Genomic DNA, 22,042 nt, shown 5'->3' on the forward strand with positions numbered 1-22,042 from the left:
ACACACTGCCGCCTCCCAAAACCAGAGCCCACCTAAAGGCAACGCGGCGTAAAATTGTCCTCGACAATTGAGGGAAAACTTTGCCAGCCCGAAACCACAAACCACGGCGAGGCGTCGGGGCTCATTTGAGGAAAAACTTTTGCCAACCTCGCAAAGAAAGGGATGAAAAAAGGCACGGCGCTGTGGAAGGATTAAAATGAAGAAAAACCAATCCATGTTCCTTGTGGCTTCGAGTGGGAAATTCGAGTTTTCCTTCACGACATAATTGAAGCTTGGAGAGAGAGAAAGTGCGCGCAAAGTAATTGAATTAACGTACCGAAATTGGTTCATCCCTTTGCGGTTCGGTAAATATTTATCTTAAACCCTTTCCCGCAGCGAATGCTTTTGTCCATTCCCCCATTGGCCTAACCACCCGCACAACTAATTCGGAAAGTGTAAAAAAAGAGCATTAAAGTGGCATTCTAACATCCCATGGCGTAACGCCAGCAGTTTTCCGCAGACTAGCCCCGGCAAACAGTCCGAATAAATTTAAAAATTCTGATTGCCCATTTTCATAATGACTTATCCCGGGTTAGGGTAGAGCTTTTCTTCTCGTTACACACGCCACAAAGACTGACGTCAATGTCGTCCAGACTGTGATCGAACATCGTAAAGGTCATACGGCCGACGATGCCCAAAACTTGTCCCTCGACGACCTGGGCGGTTATGTCGCTCGCCTCAAGCAAATCATAATCCAGCCTTTAACCGGGGACTCATTATCGAGGGATTTTGCGTACGACCGACTGTTTCGTTTTATTTCTTTCTTCTCAAGACTTCCACAGCACTTAAACGAGATTCCCAAGCGTGCCGTGTGACAGTAAAGCAGAGAAAGAACAATTACTTATATATTTTTGGGATTACAAAGTACAAAAAAAAAACGCTTGTAACTTTAACGGCGAGAAAAGAACTGGACAAACTTGGAAAACACCTTCCATAACCCGAGTGACCCCCCGGTAAAGGAAGTGTCGAGGGGGGGTGGGTTTCCCATGAAAAGAGGGAGCCGAATGGAACCGAAAGCAACAGGGAAACGGTGCGAGCAAAAACAGGTGGGAGAATAGAGTTGTTAATTACGAAACACGGTCGAAAAGGCTCGTGCTGAAAAGTTGTGCACGACACAACGAAAACGACTCCTCTCACGGCGGAAGGGCCGGGGGGGGACGAACGGCGCCACGACGCCGGCGAGGCTTCGTAGGCGAAAGTTTATTTTGCGTTCAACCGGGAGGGAAAAACAAATTAGACTAATGAGCCTTTTTTCTCTATTTGCATTTTGCGCCCGAGGCAACTTATTCGTGCGTCGTTGCAGGGGCTAAAGTTACATTGGCAGGCGAATTTTATTCGGTTGCCGTTTTTCCTCTCCATCTTTGCGATCAAAAAACAACGCCTAACGGTTTGCATAAACTCCACGAGGCAAACACATTGCTTATAAGACAACGCAATTTCTATCGGAAGGTGCCATGAACACAACCAACTTAAGTTAAAGAGATTTAATGGATTTAAAAAATCTCCTTTTATAGCTACAGTGAAAATATAATGGGTTTAAAATAATAAAATTAGCAATTGAATTACAAATTACTAAAGGAAAAACATAAAACATTAAAGATTAAGGTTAAACAAGATCAATAACCGATTAAATATCAATCACCAATGTGTTATCAACGCGTTTGAAAGGAAAACATGTAATAGCTATCAATATATCGTTCGTTAGTGGTTGTTTGCTGAAAATATATTACCGATTTGTAATGCTCACAGGACAGGAAGCAACACGATGCTTCGAAGAACACCTCTAATAATGGTGACTAACACTCGCGGGCTCGGCCGTGGAAAGGTTGCCAATAAGACAACACTTGCGTTCTCACTGCACGTTTAATTCAACCCGATAGCAACTTTTTGCATAAACTTTCACGATTTCACTAAAATGCTGTAAGGGAAACAACTAACATGAGTCACTCGCGCTTTTCAACCTCTTCTACTGTGATTTTTCATTGTACTTTGTATAACTGTCATTGCATTTTCAAGGGTCTCAAGTCATCGTTTAACTGCACGATTTTTTTTTCCTAAATTCTTTCCGATTGCGTATCGTTGATCGCTAGGAAAAATTCTTCAAATGCATTATCCAGGTCGTTCTATTTTAGCACAAAAAAAAGCGCCAGTTCACCACCGTTCACCGCACCAACAATCTCGTCCGTCTCGCCGCAGAGCGTCGTCCCGATGTTATCGAAGATTTATTTTTGCACCTTTAGTATTTATCCGACGACCGTACGCCACACAGCCGAGCGAATTCCGGGCACAGGAACGTTCTCTTTCCTTGCCTAAGACGGTTGTTTTTTGTTCGATTTTGTTTTTGGAATGGAAAAACGAAAAGCAGGAAATTGTAGTCGGCCCGTCGGCAGCCCAGGCAGGCTGCAGTTTGGCAAATTGTTTCACTTTTCCGTTCCTTCCGGCCCAAGGAGAGCATAGGCCCGATTCGTGCAGTTTCCTTCGGCACGGAGAAGAAAGCTTGAGGAGGTGAGATTGGGGGAGGGGGGCTGAAAACTCTAGACACCAGAACGCAAACCGGTCGACAGTATGGCGTCGAAAATAGATTAATACCCGCTGCACGCTCCTTGCTTGCCGGGCTTGAGGTGGGGACCAGGCAAAGGCAACGCGCCCGAACATTCCCGGCCCCAAAACTTTTGAGGCCAGTCACGGTTTATCGAATCGCCGTCGCAGTATCAACCTCTGTACTTCTGCCTGGCCGGCCAACCAGTCGGACGGTCTTGGCAAGGCTCCGGATCGTCGTGACCTCATCCTGGACCGGTCTCCTGCGGTGTGCCGGAGCCAAACAGAGATGGCCAGTCGAGGGCACGCGAGGGCACGTTTGGACACTTCAGATGCAATGAAGAGGAATAGAAAAAAAGAAAGCCAGGGGTACAGCAATGCCCAACATGGCTGGATTTACCGCTGGCATTTCATTTGGTAGCGAAGTCTTTGGATATTAACTCGACCAACCACAAAAAAAAACAAGAGCGAAAAGGGAGCTGAATACATAGTTCCGCAGCAATCGAACATGAGTGCAAACAAGGGAAAGCAATCCTTGGGAAGCATTTCTATAGCACGAAAAACGTTCCATCCATTACCTCTGCGCGTCCTAGTTTTGCCAGCTTCAGTGACTTTCCTATTAGTGTGTGGCCTTTTCGGACACACAAAAATTGAAAACGCTGCTTGTTGGCCCAACCGTTTTTACGAGCCTTCTGCTTTGGTTGCAGAGGAACACAGCACGCGAAACGTAGGAAAGAAGACAACATTGTTAAACCCGAAAGGAAGAAAAACAAAAAATACCGAAACGCTATTGGTCGAGTTTGTAATACGGCACGATTCGGAGATAAATTGAGTTCAGCAAAACGGCCCAGATAACGATTGGAGATTAAGAAACATTCTATGGATAGAAAGGACTGCAAAGATAAACAGTTCGGGGGCAGAACCTATTCAATTTCCACTGGCTTTGACAAGGACTCGATTATTTCGAGTTGTTGATCGGATTGAGTTATCCCGAGCGAACCAAACAAAGCGTTAAGATAAATGGAACAAAACGATACAGGTGTATTCGCTTCATTGGTCGGGTAAGTCAAGGTTCATTTCACATGAAATTCCTTTTCGAAAACTTCTTAGAACTAGCTTCTGTAAAGCACCAGTTTATACAATGTATTACCAACACGGAAAAAACCATCGCACAGGCGAATGGAATCACGCTATCCTTGTATACCTCTGCCTCTCTCTTTCCATCAGCGTAGGCGTCACTCTGAATGGTACTCGAAATTAAAATACCTTTCGCTGAGCAATTCAAAACGTCCAGGTTCACGATACGTGTCACATGAAATTTTCGCCATTAAAAGTGCGCGTTGTCCATCACACATCAGCATCCCCTCGGGGAAGTTTGCAGGAGACCACACCAACACCAGGACACAACGCGGAGAATCCTTAGTGTTTTGTCAATCGTCCATGTCTAGCGTACGCGACCCGAGGGGGTTTGCCACCAGTGACGTACTGCTTCCGATATCCCTTGTACCATTTTTTTGTATTTAATTTTTTTTACAAATACTTTCTCTTGTTTCTTGGATCACTCAACATTCTAGATTTTTAATAGTAAAAAATTGACAACATGAATTTTGTTTTTCAATTATTACTTTCTACTTTGTTGTACAATCTACTACATATTTTAAGCTTTTTTATGTATGGAGTTCTGTGTACTCTAAAAACTCAACCAATACTGAAACGTCGCTTCTGAAACTTTTCACACATTAAGGTTAAGTATTGCAGATGTTGTCGAAGGTTTGTTTGATCATTATTTTTTGATAAAATCATCAAAATTTTACAATTTAAACGCAGTTTTAACAGAAACAAAACAAGCATGTAAACAAATGTCAAGGTGTATCCAACATAGTTATCCACAACTAAGGTTTATATATGATGGGGAAATTGATGAAATATCAAACATTTTAAATATGTCGTTATTGTAACTATTGAATTCAAACATATCTTTCAAGTATTAGTTAAAACCATAATTCTTCTCTCAATCCCTTCGCCACCGAGCAACGCCGGGGCGTCAAGCTAGTTTATAATAAATTTTAGATATTTCATAAAATGTCGTTACAAAAAGATATTCTATAGCCTTTTTCGTGACCCATGTACTTTTTTGTAGCGTTTTATTTGATCGATTTTAGATGACGACAATATAATATATTGTTTTCATTTATTTTTTTGTCGTACATCAAGAATATCTAAATCCCGAAAATTCCATTTAACAGCGATACCAAAGAAACCGATTCGGTACATCACTGATTGCCACCATGTCCCTTTTCGTACCGATCTCGCGAGAGGATACGGAAAGCGAGCTAGTTTCGTCCACCGTCGTGCACCGAAGCGTTACAGCAGTTACGTAAGTGGCAGCCCTGGGGCCTCGGGGGCCATCGTGAGTCCCGCACCGTGTTCGAGGCATTCCACAACACGGCACGACACGGTTTTGTCGGGAATAATCAAGTGAAAAGAGAGTGTACGACCCACCTGGCTGCCCAAACGCCCCCCACGAAACGGCACAAGTATGCACGAAGGTGGCGCAATCTGGGTACACTTCAAAGCCTTCTGCACACTCTCCGCGGTCTCTCACTCGCTCTCTCTCTCTTTCTCTATCTCTTTCTATAAAGTCCTGCTGTGCAACGATTTTTGCCTACCGGGTCTTGCGCAATAAATCTTCATCGTGTCGCAAAAGTCCTTACGGTAGTATCTTGCGGGTCCCAGTCGAGCCCATTAGGGAGAGGGTTCCTTGACGATTGGCAGTTGACTTTGGGCGACGCTTACGTGCGCCGAAGAATTTTGTTCAGTGGAACGATAAAAAAAAGAACGGTGAAATACAAAATTCTTCACTGCGCTCTTGCGCTCTTCTGCCGGTCGGACCGACGATGATGAGGACGAATCCATCATCATTCTCCGGCAACACCTTCATGCCGCTGGTGCGGTACGTGCCAAAAGCGGTGACTTTGTCACACCGAAACGAGGCGGAGATACATGCACAAGCCCACGACGTTCCATGCAATAAGGACACGGGCTTGACGGACGGGAAAAAATGTCCCTCACAGTCCAAGAAGCCGGCATACTTTAGCGTGAAAAATAAAGCAAAAAAAGCCCCCGAGAACTGAAACGCCACCCTCGGTGTACATGACGTCGGCGTGCCTTCGGGTGAAGAATGCGGTGGAGGTATTAATGCAAATTTCTGATCGTACCATCCGCCTGCAACCGCTCGGGACTTCGGTATTGTTGTCGGCGATACGGGATTTTAAAACTCCCACCTCACTTCCTTCGTTCGCCGAGGTAGGAAAAGTAATGGGGAGTTGCTCTCCGGTTCCGTTTTGGTCCACATTCACACTGCGCAAAAATCCCATTTGAGAAGGAACCGCAGGAAACCAGGTACCTTTGTTCAAAGACCATCAGGGCGACACAGAAATGGGAATACGCTGTTCGAGACACAATCGTCAACGGCGATGTCCGCGCTTCAGAGCCGGTTGGCCATCAAACGTCTCAGCTTCGCGTGACGGGATTTCGGAGTTGGGAAAAATTGTGTGCCCACCCTCCGGTAATCGCAAAGCTGGAGCAAAGGGTGGGAAGGCTGGGGGGGAAAGCCTGCAACAAGATCGATTTAATTTGCACGCCCGGCTGGTGTTGAATTTTTCATCCGTTTCCAACCTCCATGACCGTGTCCTCGCCACAATAATTTGCTTTCATCGCGAGGTTCTCCTGTTCGCATCTTGATTGTTTGTCCAAAATTAAACAAAAATGCTTATGCTGAATTCCTCCGCATGGAAGAAAAAAACAAACAAATTCACTCAATCGGTCAACGAAACAGCACACTCATTTGCCGGATCAAATGGGCGCGAACCTGATAAGGCACTCAAAAAAAAAGAAAGACGTCGAACGGCGCGCCAAAAGCAATAATTTAAAGTACACAAACAACATCGCACACGTCATGGTTCACAATCGCGGGCCAATCAGGAATGTTTACCATACATGCTCGAAAACCCGAACAACCCGGCCGCCGTTCGCTAAATCCATAAGGTCACGGCAGTGACTCCCCGCTTCTTAACCGGTCAGGTGAGTAGCAGACGAGAGAAAGAGAGAGAACGAGAGTGGGGGCAGAAAAAGTAAAAGTCCCAATCACCCCTCGCACTGGAAACTGGTCAGTAGAGTATGACGCGAAACGTCAAGGGCGAACACAACCAGGCTGATGTAGCGCTCTCCAGGCCAGCCAGTCAACTTTCAACTGACCGGGAACTCACTCCAGTTCCAGACCAGAGAGGCTGACCAGAGGCCGCCGGTCGGAATTGAACCTTCATCGAATGCCAACGACGAATGTCAACTGCGGGGCAAGTTTGTGTGCCTTCCGATTGGCCAGCTCCTGTTACACCGGCTTCTATTCGGTTGGGTAAGAGTAAGACGTTGGGGCACGAAGTTCGCGGTCGTAGGTCAATGGAGCAATAAGCTTATTTCGTGTCGTTGCCTAAAAGTCGTAACCAATCTAGGAACATTGTTCCCGTGCGTGCAGTCACCACCACCACCGTTACGTAGTTAGGCTGCGCGATGGAAAGCAATCTTTTTAAAGGCAAACCGATCCTGCCGATTAACCTTTTGCCGAACTTGAGGGCGGCGGTCCTTTCTCCCATTTCGCCTGCTTGAACCAAAGAGTTCAAGAAAGAATCGATCGGAATCGAGCGCTTCCGTGGCCCGAGGAAGATATTGATAGCGTAGTAGCAGGGTCGTATGCAGGTACACTGGACCTAAAAATAGTGTGCCCTTCCGCGTCACAGCCTGCCTTCTCTTCGAGCTTCCAAACCAGGTCCGTCCCCCTAGAGGAACGCATAGCTTCGGGGCTCCCATTTGGGACATCATCATGCCCTCTCTCAGCCCTAACGGCGGCTTCATGATGTAGCCGTGCTGGGACTTTCTTTATAGACTCCGTTTTCACCATCCCTACCGTTGCCTGACTCGTTGCTTCGCTTCTTCGGAACGTCTTCGATCGATTCCGCGACCGACCAACTCCAGTGTGGACCAATTCACCTGTTCCTACCTCGCCCTGGACTCGGAAAAATATCTTTTATAGATGGAGCCTACACCGCCTTCGAACGTTTTTTGGCGATGGCGCACACATACCCTAACGAGTCGTGCATTAAAAATGGCAAAAGGAACAACAAAGAGGGGGGGTATGAAAAAAAAAACCCACCAACACGAGCTCACTAATCACGAGCGAGCGAAAGGACACGGCGTCCTCGCGCTTACCTTCATCGAAGGTTGTCAACGTTCGATAGGTATCTTCGGTTCCGCTCGGTTCTGCACAGTTTACAAAGCATGACACAAGCTGCCTATAAGGACCACGAGCAATGCGGACCGAAAGTGTGTATCGAGAAAGACAACGGACCGACGAATACTGAGAAGAAGAATGGTATTTGGTGAGGAGATGCTGCTGAGGCGGTCGGTGGACTGAGCTGGAGTAAGAAAAATCAATTTCAATAACTTGATGTAGTGACGCCCGCAGCACGGGACGGTTACCATTCCGAGTGAAACCACGTTCGGAGCGCGGGCGTTCATGTTTAATAGCAGGAGGATCCGCATAGACGATGACTTCAGGCACTCTTTCGGTCCAGCGACATTCCCGTGGGATGTGAAACACAATCGCCGGCACGTCGGAAAAGTAAGCTTCTGCCACGGCGTGGAACGTGACAGGGATGACAGGCTTCCGATTTACCACCACCAAGGACGACTGTGTGCACAGAAGCAGCGCCAACGCAAAGAAGGAATAACGAATACACTGCAGAGTATTTTAAAGATGCATTGTTGGGCTCATACCGACAATAACAAATCACAACAAACCGTTCCCTAGCTGTATGAGGATAGTAACAGTATTTACCATAAGACTTTAATCAAAATCAAGAGGAACAGGAACATCCTCTTCCGACCGGTTTATCCTTTGAACATAGGCTGAAACATTCTCTGATATTACTCCGAACATATTTAAATTAAAGTAATATCTTTAAATAGTATAGGCCGGAAAAAAAGGAATCGAAACGATCCTTCTGAGAGGTACGAAACCTAACATTGGACTTGGTTAGAACTCGTCCCACTGTTCCAATTTGAAAGGCGTAGAAAACATAAAAGTCAACTTGGAAAAAGTACTTTTCATTTCACCACTGAATCATCCACTCTCAGCCTGTTATCTGCTCGGGTCCCAGTGTGACCGGACAGCATCCCTCTCTACGTGGAAACCGAACAACTGTCCGACACCGGACACGAATACGACAGCTGGCAGTACACGCTATTTGAATAGCGCCCCATAAGCCTTTTATCTGCCTAGGAAAGTATTACAGCTGCATGGCATGCAGGCAGGTGGCCATTATCGTCGCCGACCGAATGCCCGCATGAACAACCGAGTTCCAACCTCGGCAGCTGATCAGAAGAATCCAAACCAATTCTGCAAGGGCAGAATGTGAACATCGTACCAAAAGCTCCGTACGGAATGATAACGTCCGACGTGTTCGTCTCCCGGAACCAAAAGGTTGGTGATGATGATTACGTACTCGTAAAGGGAGAAAAGAAAAAAAACCCTGTTCAGAACATGTGAATGTGAATCGAAATGAAGCCAGCCATTTCGAGGTCGTTCCACATCCCGAAATGAACCAAATCAAAGGGAGTTTCTGTTTGATGGGTTCGAGTCACCCCCTTCCCTAATGGCGTTGTTCTGGAGGAATATGGATATCAATCAACGACTGATCTCTGAAGATGGTGGAGAGAACAAACAAATGAGTGAAGGATTATAGACGTCCACCATCAGCGCCGCCACCGTTTAAGCGCGCCGACGTAATCTAAACGCTACCGTCCAGAGATCCAGATCGGAGAGTGTTGCGTGGGCATTCCGGTGCGTTGGGGGAGCCGCTCGGGGAGAAGAGGGAAGACCGCCGCTACCCAATTGCCACGCGCAATACCACAGACAATAGCGCGGAAAGTGAGGTTAATTGAGGGCACTTTTCTCAGCCCTCGGCGCGATAGGCCGGAATCGGGAAGAGGCACTCTATATAGCGCGCGCGCTCCTAACCTCGAACCTGTCTACTATCGCGAGCCGAAGGCGGCTAATTTATGGTCGGTGGTAGCGCAACGAAAACAAAAAAACGGTTTAACGACCGTAACAAATCGCCGATATAATGCTGCATGTGTTTCGCATTCATTCAGGTTTGGTTGGGCGGTAGAGCTTCTCGTCGGAGTGCTATCAGGTTTGACCTAGTGAAGTTGCTTCAGGTTACCCGAGGAAGCCTCGTTCGAATGTCACGTACTCAGCACCGAAAGTACCTGTGGGCACCCCGAAAGGAGTATTCAATTATGCATGGCACACCACCATCCACCCACACACACACACAGTCCGTGCCGTCATCCAAGGGTAAGATGTAGCCGACACCTTATGGCGAGCCAGTAACGTTCGCCTGTGGTTATTTTTAGCCACCAAAGACCTACATTCGGACACTTTGGAGTACAGCAGAAAAATAAAACTTGGAACCATGTGCGTACTTGATCGACTTGGAGGTGGGTAAAACAATCGACATACACACACACACACACACACACGCACATGCACACACCTGGTGAGCAAGTATGTAAATTGTGGAGGAGATCGGTGTTCGATTGGATTTGCGATCGATGCACAAAACCGATAGCAACACATGACCGGGGTAGAAAGGGTGGGTGAGCGGCGTGAAGTTGTTTATGATTCGGAACCCTCCGTCTTCGGTGGTGTGGGGGGTGGGAAATGGATTCCACTTCCGACCGATGGGGGTGGCCGTGGGATGCACACCTTTCAGTGGCGATACCATCTGGCGGAACGAATCGAAACAGATACGTCACCCTCGGGTGTTTATCGCCGGCCCTCGTCGGTCTAGTGACACATCCGTCAAATCCGGCCCGGGGAAGCATTGGGAGCACCATACCATTACCATTCCGCAAAAACTCTCTCTTCCAGTTTGCGTTTGATTGATAGTATCTTCGAGGGCGGGACTACTATCAAAAGGTAAACCCGTTCCCGTCGGCTCAGGAAAGGAGAACCGCGCAGTGAGGGTGGGAGGGTGCACTTGAACTTGTTGGCTGTGAACATCTCCAACGTGCGCACCGATCAAAAAAGGGGAGCAACAAATTACAGTGAAAAAGCGGCAATCATACGCCATCCGCAAAACGTTGATCGTGCCATAAATCACCCCCTGCTTAAAATCCAATCAGGGAATCCACAACGTGGTTTTCACTTCGCGGGCTGGGAGGAAACCGGACAGGAGAGGAAAATTTCGAGCCAGCAGGTGGCCGAAGAAAATGCTGCTGCTGAAATAAACGGTGATAACATCTGCCCATTACAAGAGGGTGCTTTTGCAAATGGTAATGGCGAGCGCTACGCGATCTATCATAATAATTTTATTACAATTTACTCGCCCCAAGTCCGGTTGATCACATTCAAATACCGTCGTGCTTAGGAAAAAAGAACGAAAAGGTTATCTAAAATCAATCATACTGTAGAGTCACAAATCGTGGCTTACAAACGTGAATAAAAACCCTTCATTCGCAATACTAGAAATCGTGCATCATTTACATACATCTCTGTGGGTAAAAATTAAGTGCAATTATACCGAGCCAAGCGCAAGATACCATCGGAACGCGTAATACGTCATCATTCCACCCACCACCCGCTCTCGATGTGAGGCGACCTTTGGTGCAATTGCGGAAGGAAAGGGCACCGGTCACTCATCGACACTTCATCATATTACCGCTCGGCAATCAAACGTCAAACGATAGCGGTTTAACCCTTTCACGACCAAGGGCAATATGTTTTCCCATCTCCAAACTCGTTACTGTTTGTTCAACTATTATCAAAACGATACTTTTGAAACGAAACATCAAAGAAAACATTATGTCAAAGGTGGCAAATGTCTTTCTGAACGAATAAACAAAAAAGAACTATCAAAATGAATTGCTCCAAAACCAAACCGTTCGTGCGATCAATCAACAACAACAACTTAGTATTTGGGAAGTTTATTAGACTTGATTTTTATAGAAATTGCTAAAATCTTTTTTTTTTTAAATTTTTTTTTATGTAATTTTTATTGGAAAGCAAATAACAAAAATTCCGATATCATCACTATACTCGTCATTTTTTTACTTTTATGGTTCATAGGGAAACATATTTTCCATCAAATTATAAAAAAAACCTACACAGACTGCTAGGTTTTTCCTGCTGACATTCTCTTATTTTACACTCCAAATAGCCAAAATATTGTGTTTTATTACCAGTTTTAGTCTTCAATAGCTTTTGGTCCTGAAACGGTTAAACGACAACAAATTACGCTGGGCTTTTGGTCTTTTTTTCCTACAACCTACCGACGGTCGATAGATAGGGGAAAGGTTGTTTGCGGTTGCGACGGCTGATTCAGCATCGGTTACGCCATCGTTGGAATTTTTTTTTCGGCGAACCACCTTCCCTTATCTACGCGCGGATCGGAAGCAACCCTCCGATGTATTACATCTTAGCGACACACGACGCGCGCGGGTTTGTTCGATTTTTTAACAACACTCCAGCTACAACTGTCTGCACCCCAAAAATACCGAATCCGGGCAGCGTAATCAGAACGTGTGCTCCACCATGGACCAATTTCGGGGGGTGAAAAAGAAAGGAAAAACCCTCCCTATCGCCAGGCACGCAACATGATAGTTGACGATAGGCAGCCGATAACGATGCGTACTCCGCCGCCTATCAAAGTCGAAATCGCACACTCGATTTGTCCGCCGAGGCTCATAAAAAGGTTCGCTTCGGGAGGGGGTGGGTGCGGGACGTTTCATAATTAACTTATTCCGTGTTTTCGGCTGGCCCTTTATCGCCCAACGGGGAGCTAAGGCTAAGTGGAACGGAATCGGTCCCGTTGAGCACGAAAGGCAAATTAAGTTTGCCAAATCTGTCAGTGGCAGACCAGAAGGGAAACTTTCGGCCCTCAGGACACTCCCGGGGAAACGAAATAGGGAAAAAGAAATTAGATGTGATCGAAAGTATTCGCCGAATGACGGTTTGGTGTCGAACAAAGCATTCGCATTCCAAGAAAATGGTATAGGAAAGAACACAAGACAACAAAACACTTCATTTTTCATGGATTGTCCAAACAAGACGACGGGATGGACCAAAAACGCAGAACTTTTATGCGAACAGCGCCAAATAATTACTTCCGGCATTGTTCGGGCGTAGCATTCCTGTTTTTTTCCGAGACGTCTGGATAAGACACAACCCCTCAATGGTTGTGATAAGCATTGTGTTTCCCAACACCAACAACCGTTCCATCGTCGATTTTCGAATCGATCGAGCTAGACGCGGTGGTAAATGGGCTTTGCCGAAACCCCGTTTCGATTATCGCGCATTTCTTTATCAGACAAATAGTCTTGGGCTGCTTGTGTGGTAAGCAATCGATTGCTCAATTAACAATCGTACTCAAATTGAGTAATGTTGTCGAATCATTAAATAGGTTTCCTTGGTCTAAGGTGAAGTTGAATACAAGTTCCCAACATTCCTAAAACAAAACTTTGTTTCGATAAAAAAGGGGCCTAGTGAATAAAATTAAAAATATTATGTAAAGGGGAACAAAACACAGAAAACATTTACATCATACACACACATACAACCTATGAGGCCATAAACAGCGGGGCGCGTGTATCGACCCTTCCGATACGAAGGAGCAGAAAATTAAAATATGCCACAGGACGGCCGAGCCTGTTAGGGAGCCGGTCGCGGAGTAATTTACACACAAAGTGATTTAATTTTGTTTTATGTATTCACCACCACCACCATTTCCCTCGCATTTCCACTGCATGTTATACCACCGGAATGAAAAATCGATAGAAGAAACATTAATTTTCTACTTCATTGGCGATGGCTCGGTGGGCTCGGGGGGATCCCGGAGGGAATGGGAGAAAGAGAGCGGAAGAAAAAAGAAAAGAAAAATACGAAGGGGGAAAACCCCAGCCAACATATCACACCCGCCATAATTAACGGCACGGGCGGGCAAAGTCCTGGCAGGTTGAGCAGGTCGAGGTTTGACAATAAAATATTTATCGATGTCCGACTGCGCTTTCAGTTATTTATAATGAACCGTCGTGCGGTGCGGGTGGGTTTCCACCATTTTGTCTGCTCGTCCGGCGACAAGGAGAAAGATTTATCCACCCTTCGGGGTGCCCTTCCCGTATTGTAGACCTCCTTTTCTCCGTCCGGCTATCGACCCGGGCGAGGTACCACATCCGGTCGGAGGCAAGAGGTAGAAGCACACATCACAAATCACTCTCGCACACACCAAGCGCCTCCATCCATCGCCAGTGGCCTCGGGCTGCCAATAATCGTCAAGAGGGCAGCGGCCAGCAGCGATGAACAACGTTTTTTTTTTTTTTGCTCGGTTCTTCCAATCGCTTCGGAACACGTTTCACTTGTTCGTTTGTTTTCTTTTGGAACATTTTCTCCTTGCTCGCTTCGCTGCCTTAAGGACTTTGAACGGAACGGATCGGCACATACACAACCAGGGCTAGAACTAACGTACACGAAGGCACCTGTAACAAAAAGGGACCAACAGGACGGAGGAAAACACCACACGGCGACACAAGGATATTTGTTGTTCCAGCGTGCCTTCGCGAAGAAGGCCAACAGTTGCTTTGGAAGTTTGTGTGTGCGGGTGGGTGTGTGTGAGTTTTGTTTTCCTTTGCTTTGTACGTCCACGAATCCTACCAGCAAACCGATCGGTTCGATGGAAATTCGATATAAACGAACGAATTCAAACGATATTCAAACGGTGCACACCTTTTCCTTTCTTTCAGGCGTTTTCACTCCACCTGGCGCTGGAATGAGGCGTCGGTCAACGACTTTTCCGCCAAAGACTGGTCGCTGGGTCGAGAACACGGGGGAAGGAGGTGGAGATCGGAACCACTTTGCACAGAACGCGCACCGAAAGGAAAACAGACACACGACGAACGAGCAGCAGCAGCACACACCGACCGACGGGTTTCACCGACTAATGGACGCTCCAGGCCGACGCGTACAGCACAACGCTACTGTGAACACAGCTCCGTCCGATGCGAAACCTCCTCAAAGACTAAAAATAAAGTGCGTACCGTCGTCGGCGGCCTGCCGGACGGCGTCGCGGCTTTCTCGGAACCGAACCCGCGTGTGCCGCCACATCGGTAGGTGTGTGTGTGTGAGTACGTTCTCCCGCTCGCGGTTATCGGACGCTGGAGGGGGGTAACTTCACACAGAACAGCCCTTTCAAGCGAAATTGAGCTTTCCGAGTAGTAAAAGAGTAGAAGACCGCGAGAGTGAGAGAGTGAAAAGTTAAGTGCACGGCGAGAAGTATCAGAACAAATCGAGCGGAGATTCGTAAGCTTTCGCGAACTTCTGAGTACTACTCTCTGTAGTACATTTCGCGTGCCGAGAAAACGGCTATTGTTTGTATGCTCTCTTACCTAGCTACTTAAGGGAGCAGGATAATTGAGCACACCAATACACACTCACAAATGACCACCTCGGCAGGAGAAAACTTGGAGAAAATATCCTGCCTGGAAGGATCTCTCCACCAAAGTCTCTCAAACGTAAGCTAGGTTTTCCTCGCCGTTTTTAAAAAGCTTTTCGCAAACAGCAAAAAAAAATACACGGGAAAGGAGAAGCATTTTCCCCACCACCTCAAAGCGAGGGAGGGAGGAGAGGGGCGGCACGGGAAAAAGCGCATGCAAACTAGCAATGAATCACGAACGGCTAACCTTTGTGGAGTTTGGCGATGTATGATGATTCCGTCACCGATTCCGTCTTCTGCGATCCGAACTGTTACTTTGACTGGTTCCGTCCGGATTTTTCACGTCTACAACAGTTGCTTACCCTCGCAGAATGTCGATCGCAGATGTGCTCTGTGCAACGGAGATTGAAACGTGGATGGTAGCTAACAAACCGAACCGTCGTAACCGTACAACACCAGACGAGCCGAGGCGTACTACTGAACGCGGGCTTGTGCTCACGAATATTTCCAACACGTTCGCCACGAACCCTCGACACACGAAAGCAAACTGTGCCGCGCCAAACTGTCGTCGAAGATGTACCACACACACACACACACAACAACGGCAACAGAAACTCAGTGTCGGCTGTGCAAATATCCAGCATCTGGGCGCATACAACTACCACCGTGCCAGCGTAAACAGGACGTGCTTTTGCTTCGTTGCCGAAAGTCTCTCACGAGAGCAACGATTCCCCGAACGGAAAGGACGAATTTTCCCCCACCGCGTGAAAAGCGTCCCCGATGTGGGAGAAGCTTTCCGGGTTCGCGTAAAAGCTGTAGGAAAATCTTTCTGCCTGACGTTTCGCGCGACTGCGCAATTCCAACGTTGAACCCCCATCCACCACCTCCACCCTATCGTCCTTTCGATTCGAGTTCACTCGTGCGAAGCCGTGTTTGACGAATGTCAGGCGAAAGCGAAACTTGGAAAAGAAAATGACCAGCTTTTTTCTCCCTATTTCGCCCTTTTTTTTAATTTTTCCCCAAACACAGAATGAATACCTTGAGCAAAATAAAGATGGTGCCATTTTTCGCCGGTGAAAGCTTGTCCGCTGTTGGGAAAAATGAAAAGCTTTCAGCACCTTTCCTTCGCAAAAAGCCTTTTCGGGAAAAGGCTTTCTCTGAGTTCCGAGGTTTTGTTGAGCACCGATCCGTTCGTGGAAATGGAAAACGAGGAATGTGGTTTTGGTAAATCACATATTTCTTCTCTTGTTCAGCTTAAAATTGGAACATTGGAAAAACCAAACAATTGATTAAATTAACAGAAGTCCATTTGCGCTCGGAAAACGTTGTTAATATAACCATAAACCTCCAAAGCAAGTCATTTTTCATCTCAAAACTTCCCAACTCAATTTAAATCCATCTGTTTTGTGTCACGTTTCGGGTTGGTGATTGCTATGAGTAAACGGAACCACAACTTTACCAGCACCTCCTAAGCGCCCGGGCAGCGTAATTATGAATATAATTATAAATTCAATTCAAATGGTACCACAAGAAAAATGATTCCAGCTACACACTTCGTTCCTACCGCTTCCCTCCCCCCCACAGCACGGGCTGGTTAGACACTTTAGCCAGAATGTTAATTATACGATATTTGCTGAAGTAGTGCAGCTTTTTAACCAGTGGTTGCGCAGCTGGGCGAATGACCAGGCACCTCCACCATCGTCCTTCGTCAGCCGACCAAACCAATCTCGCTCAGCCATTCTACGGCGCTGTAATGAGTCGGTCCGACCGAGGTGATGATATTTCAAACTTTGCTAATGTGTCTCCGGAGCCCACTGGCGGTATTAATTTTATTAGTGCCCACGTGTCCGGCACACGGCAGTAACGGGACCGTCCAGCGGTTTGACTTGACTTCGACGTGGATTCGTCTGCAGACGGATGCTGGGAGCGAGAATATTCTCCCCGGGGTGAGTTCGATCGGGCACCCGAAGGTCCGTCAGAAATTGTTCAACATTTTCGAACCGAAGCAGCCGCTTAAAACGACTCAAAATGGCCGTTTGGAAAGCAGGACTTTTCAAACAGTATGGAGCACAAATGTGTTTAAAAAAAAAACATGAATGAAACCATTAGTGGGTATTTTTCTGTTTTTAGTCGAAAACTTGGACAACACTACAAATACAAACAAGAAACCAACAGATATGACGCTTAGTTAGGATTTGTATGCTTCGATTTTGAACTGGAATACTTACACATTATATGCATGAGGTCAGTAGAAAATTTTCAATATACACATAACGGACAGTTCCCCAATATTTAATAAGCACCTGAGTCTGCATTTGATACAAAATTGATTATAAAGCATTCACATTGCAAAATTTAAAGAATTTTCTATAACCAATAATATTTACCGAACGGGAACCAGAAAAGATGCATTTGGTGTAAGTGATTCATCATTGTCGGGTCTTACCTGAAAAAAATGTAAAAATATTTATTAAAACCACTTGTTTAGACCACATGAAAAGAAAAACTAAGCGAAACAACAGGATGTGTGTGATGGACAGATGAATCAGACATATTTATACATTTTTTGCAGAAAAGAAATAAACCAGTAAAATATTTCAGATTAAAATCGCTAAAATAAATTCAAACCAAAAGGTTTTCAATGTATCTGAAATAATCGATTAACCTGGTGATAATAAATATGATTGGAAAGAAAAACCATACACTACCCTAAGCTGGTATCAGTGCATCTAACGTTGAATGGAGATTTAATGCAAGCACCGCCGAAGAGACCTTCCGTTCTATTTAGATAGCTACAACACAGCTCGATTGACCAACAGCTTGTTGGTTGGTTCGGCCAACCGCAATGATAATGATGTCATCGAACAGTATGCACGGTATGCATTGCTGATGAATGCAGCACACGACATAACACGTCGCAATGCCGCCAGCATGCACAAAACCCACCCACAACCGGGCACTGGGTTTCAATGCTTACGCCAACGACAACGACCAACCAACAATGGTTGCCGTGAAAGTGTCCCTGGCGAAGGTTGGATGTTCAAGGCACTGATTGATATGCAGCGGGAGGCGCCTGGAGAGTCGTTGATCGTCTGCCCAACACCCTCACCGTCTTCCGTCGCTTCCAACTGTGCATGCGGTCAGCCATCAAACAACACGCGTTCTCTAATTACGATGCGTGTCACCAACCGACCGGCCAGCTGCCATACCATGCCCGAATCAAGACTGACCTCCTCCACTATGGAATCGTTCCCTTGCCCAATGGCATCCAGACAGCGTATGTAAACCATGGCTGCATTTATAACATGATGTAATTATGTCCGCTCGAAGAAACTATTTTACGGCCCGTTAATGGATTCTCTTCCCCGCGTCCCCGACCAGCGTAAAACCAGCGGGAAAAATCAGCAGGCCATCAGGCCATGCCACGCTGGAAACTGTAAACCACGTGAAATTTTCTTTTTATTGAACATAAACGATCAAACATCAACGAGGACATGAAACGAAAGAACCGCGATGACGTTTCGTCAACCAACGACGGGGCTTTAATGTCTCGCTTTTGAACTTCCCTTCTTTTAGTGCATTTCGATTTATTCTCGTTTGTTATGCAACAAAACAAATATTTTTTGTTCAAACCATGTTATTGGCATGTTTGATAAATTGGTTTAAACAAATGTATCAACGTAGTGTACGCACACAAAAATAAAACAAATCGAACAAATTAATCAAAACATTACATTCACTTAGAGCCAACCGAACCAACCAATCAATCAATACAACTAACGGACATTAATAAATGGACGGTACAACATTCAACTACGTCACCAATCCCCACAGATCCCCCTTTCTCCATTCCCTTTCCGATAACGCACCGGCCGACTGCCAAATAGGGAAAGCATAAAGAAAAAGTCACTGGCCACTAGGTTTTTTTTTTGCTGGCAATTGATCAGACGACCGCCGCTGTGACCATGAAAATGGAAAACTCACAGTAAATCTCCATTCGACAGCGCCGACAATGGAGCCGACGGGGCGAAGCATAAATCGTTGTCGATAAATTTTGTTTTACAAACGACAAGCTGAAACAAAACCACAACCACAACACTATACACGGCAGGGTTTGAAGGTGTGCAGCGGAGCGAGAGGACGCCGCTTGCGGAACCCATCGATCCTGAGTCCTGTTGTTTTTGTTTTGGTTTTCTTATTGCTCGTCCACCGCAAGGTCCGATTCCGGCACATGGTGAGGAAAAGTGTATGAATGAATAAAAGAGTGAAGCTAGCAACTCTAAAATATGGGTGTCCATAATCACACGAGAAGCAAGTCTCAATAGTTCTTTTAAACTGAAACATCCCAGAGTACGGAGTGCGCAGTCGAAAGCGAACCCGCCTTGAAGGCTGGCGTAGAAATCATGGGAAAATAAATAACCGGATGAAGGTGGCTTTAAATGTCAGCTCCACTACGAAAACAGCAAGCAGCCGGGGAGGAGGACGGCAGGAGCCGAGTGTATTCCCATCCATAAATCGTTATTATAAACCCCATGAGTAGTTCCAGAAACGATGCAATTACTTCACAAAAGCGAAAAAGGGCAGAGCACAGGAGGGGAGATGTGAGAGGCGACAATTAAGTGGAATCACCATCACCATCATCAAAACCGACACCGAAAGGAAACGGCCAGGAAACGAAAGTGACACACACACACTTGGGAAAGTTGCGGCGAGGCACGCAAACTATAAACTTTGACAAAACATTGTCAAAAACAGGAAAAATTAAGTGAACATCGAGGATTTTCCACCGTCTTGGAGCATGGGCTGGTTTTTGAATGGAAAATAAATTCACGATGGAACAAACTTAGGAGCGAATAAGGAAGAGGGAAAAAATCCCCAAGTAACTTCCCCTAATTCAACCATCACCAATTAACTTCCGCCCTCTTTTCACCCTCCCCCCCCATTCGCATCCCTTTTGCTGGCCGTGATTTCTAGTGACTTGCACGAGAGCTTAATCAAAACTGTCCACCAGTAATCCTTCGGTTTGCCTTCTCCTGGGGCCGGACCACCATCAAGGTTTACCCATTTTACAGCGCTAATTAACATTCCGGGCTGTAGTCGTTCTAGGGGGGCTGGCGTGGAAAAGCCTCTCCTGAGTGACCTCTCCGCGAGGGAGGTGCGTGCCTCAAGGAGAAGGTTGAAGAAAGTTCTCAAGGATGACGGAAAACCGCGCGCCACGCTGTCCATCATTAGTGAGCAGTAATAATAATTTAAATCAACCTCTCCGGTGGTGGAAGGATTCGCTTGGTCGCCGGTGGAACCGTTTCTTTCTTCCCGTTTCTTGTTTTTTTTTACGCACGGGACACACAAAAAAAAACCTTCGCTGAAAAAACCCTTCCCAGTCCCACAACGAGCTGCCATCTTTGGTGCGTTCGTTCGAGGAAATCCGCTTTGGAGCGAATGTTCCTACTGCTAACCACAATTAATCCATCAAGCAACGCGTTCCATCGGTCCATAACAATCGGCCCGGTTTTTCGGAGGGAGACGATCAGTCAGGCGATGACAACCGTCACCCAACCCATCGACACCATCGAACAGAGAGAGAAAGAGAGTGGGGTTTGTAGAATCCAACACCGTCGAAGGAGCCATGATTGTTCTTTGCTAAACCGTGCAACCACAGGACCTCCCCGCGGCACAGTGGTTCAGAGTCCGGTCTATTGGTTTGACATTTCATGAAACCAATTTTCAAAATCTTTCGTCTATATGAAAAAATAATAGTTCAATGAGAAATTTCCAGAATATTACTAGTTTTAAAGCACAATTGCGAGAGCTATCACCCGCGAAAGTTGCGCAAAGTGTGAAAAATCAAGTTTTCTTTCAAATATTTGCATCATTTTGCATATTCAATTCAGATTATTTATAAAATGTTTTCTCACACATTGTTGCAAAGGAAATTTCGTAGGTTTTCTTATAAAATTATAAAAATTAAATTTATCAAAATATACTGTCATTTTTTTTTAAATAAATGAAAAACTCACACAATAGGTGGAATCGCATACGGATTTGTTTATTTAACCATGGTTAAAACTGCCGTCTAGCGTTCATTTTGGATGAACCGCGTTCATTTGTCATTCATTTGTGTCAAATTAAACCATGGTTTAAAACTAAACAAACCATTGTCACGCACCCTAGGGTTCTGCGGGTAAAAATTTCGAGCAGTATAATAAACCATCGTTTCTGGCATCGCATACGCTCTGACTTCAGCGTTGAAGATGGTTTATTATATGATGTGTCTGGGGTAGTTGTTTAATAAACAAATCTTCCGCGCAAGATATTTTATTGTAAAATATCCTTAGGGAAGTCGATATTTTTGTGAAACTAGGCACAAGAATATACATTTTTAAAATTGAAGAGGATGAAAAAGCATTAATAAAAAAGTAAAAACACAAATAAATACCGGTTATGTCGCTGATGGGCAAATGAGTGTTTAAAGAACATTTGGCAATTTAACACCTAAGTTACGAGGGGTAGGATTAGTTATCGAGCATCTTTTTTATATTTATTAGCTTAACGAAAAACACATGAGTTTTTTTTAAACAGATTTGGTTGGATTACGTGGCTTAACGAACCGAACTATATCCGGTTGTATGGCGAACGAAGGCAAAAAATGGCGTATTCCTCCTAATTTTTATAATAATTGAGAGATGTGTATGTACGTTATATATTTTAGCATTTATTTATAATTTGAATGCAGTTTACAGTTGAGCCAAATGCCTTGCTTCGATACGAATCAGTCGTTATAATTTTCTACGATATGGAAATTCACTAGAATATTTTCTGTGGCTAGAATTAGTGGCAGAAGATTTACTTTGCATTAATTCCCGTTGTAAAATGTCCCACCTCTTGTGGGTCAATGGCCAATGTTTTACGAATTACACTAG

At 45.6% G+C, this 22,042-nt stretch overlaps 2 protein-coding genes across 3 annotated transcripts in view; both read right to left on the bottom strand.

Annotated features, from left to right (window-relative positions):
- LOC131266317 (neurocalcin homolog) overlaps nucleotides 1–22,042 on the bottom strand; it is a 110,388-nt gene that overhangs the window by 59,573 nt on the left and 28,773 nt on the right. The gene's annotated exons all lie outside the window — the stretch shown is intronic.
- Nucleotides 1–22,042, bottom strand: part of LOC131266318 (neuronal calcium sensor 2) — a 93,795-nt gene that overhangs the window by 43,030 nt on the left and 28,723 nt on the right. The window contains exon 2 of one of the 2 annotated variants that reach the window (XM_058268783.1): nucleotides 17,510–17,568. The exons of the other annotated variant lie outside the window; for it this stretch is intronic. The gene's annotated coding sequence lies outside the window, so the exon portion shown is untranslated. The remainder of the gene's footprint in view (nucleotides 1–17,509; nucleotides 17,569–22,042) is intronic. 2 annotated transcript variants of the gene reach the window in all.

This window comes from Anopheles coustani, chromosome 2, assembly GCF_943734705.1.
Source record: "Anopheles coustani chromosome 2, idAnoCousDA_361_x.2, whole genome shotgun sequence".
Taxonomy (NCBI): domain Eukaryota; kingdom Metazoa; phylum Arthropoda; class Insecta; order Diptera; family Culicidae; genus Anopheles; species Anopheles coustani.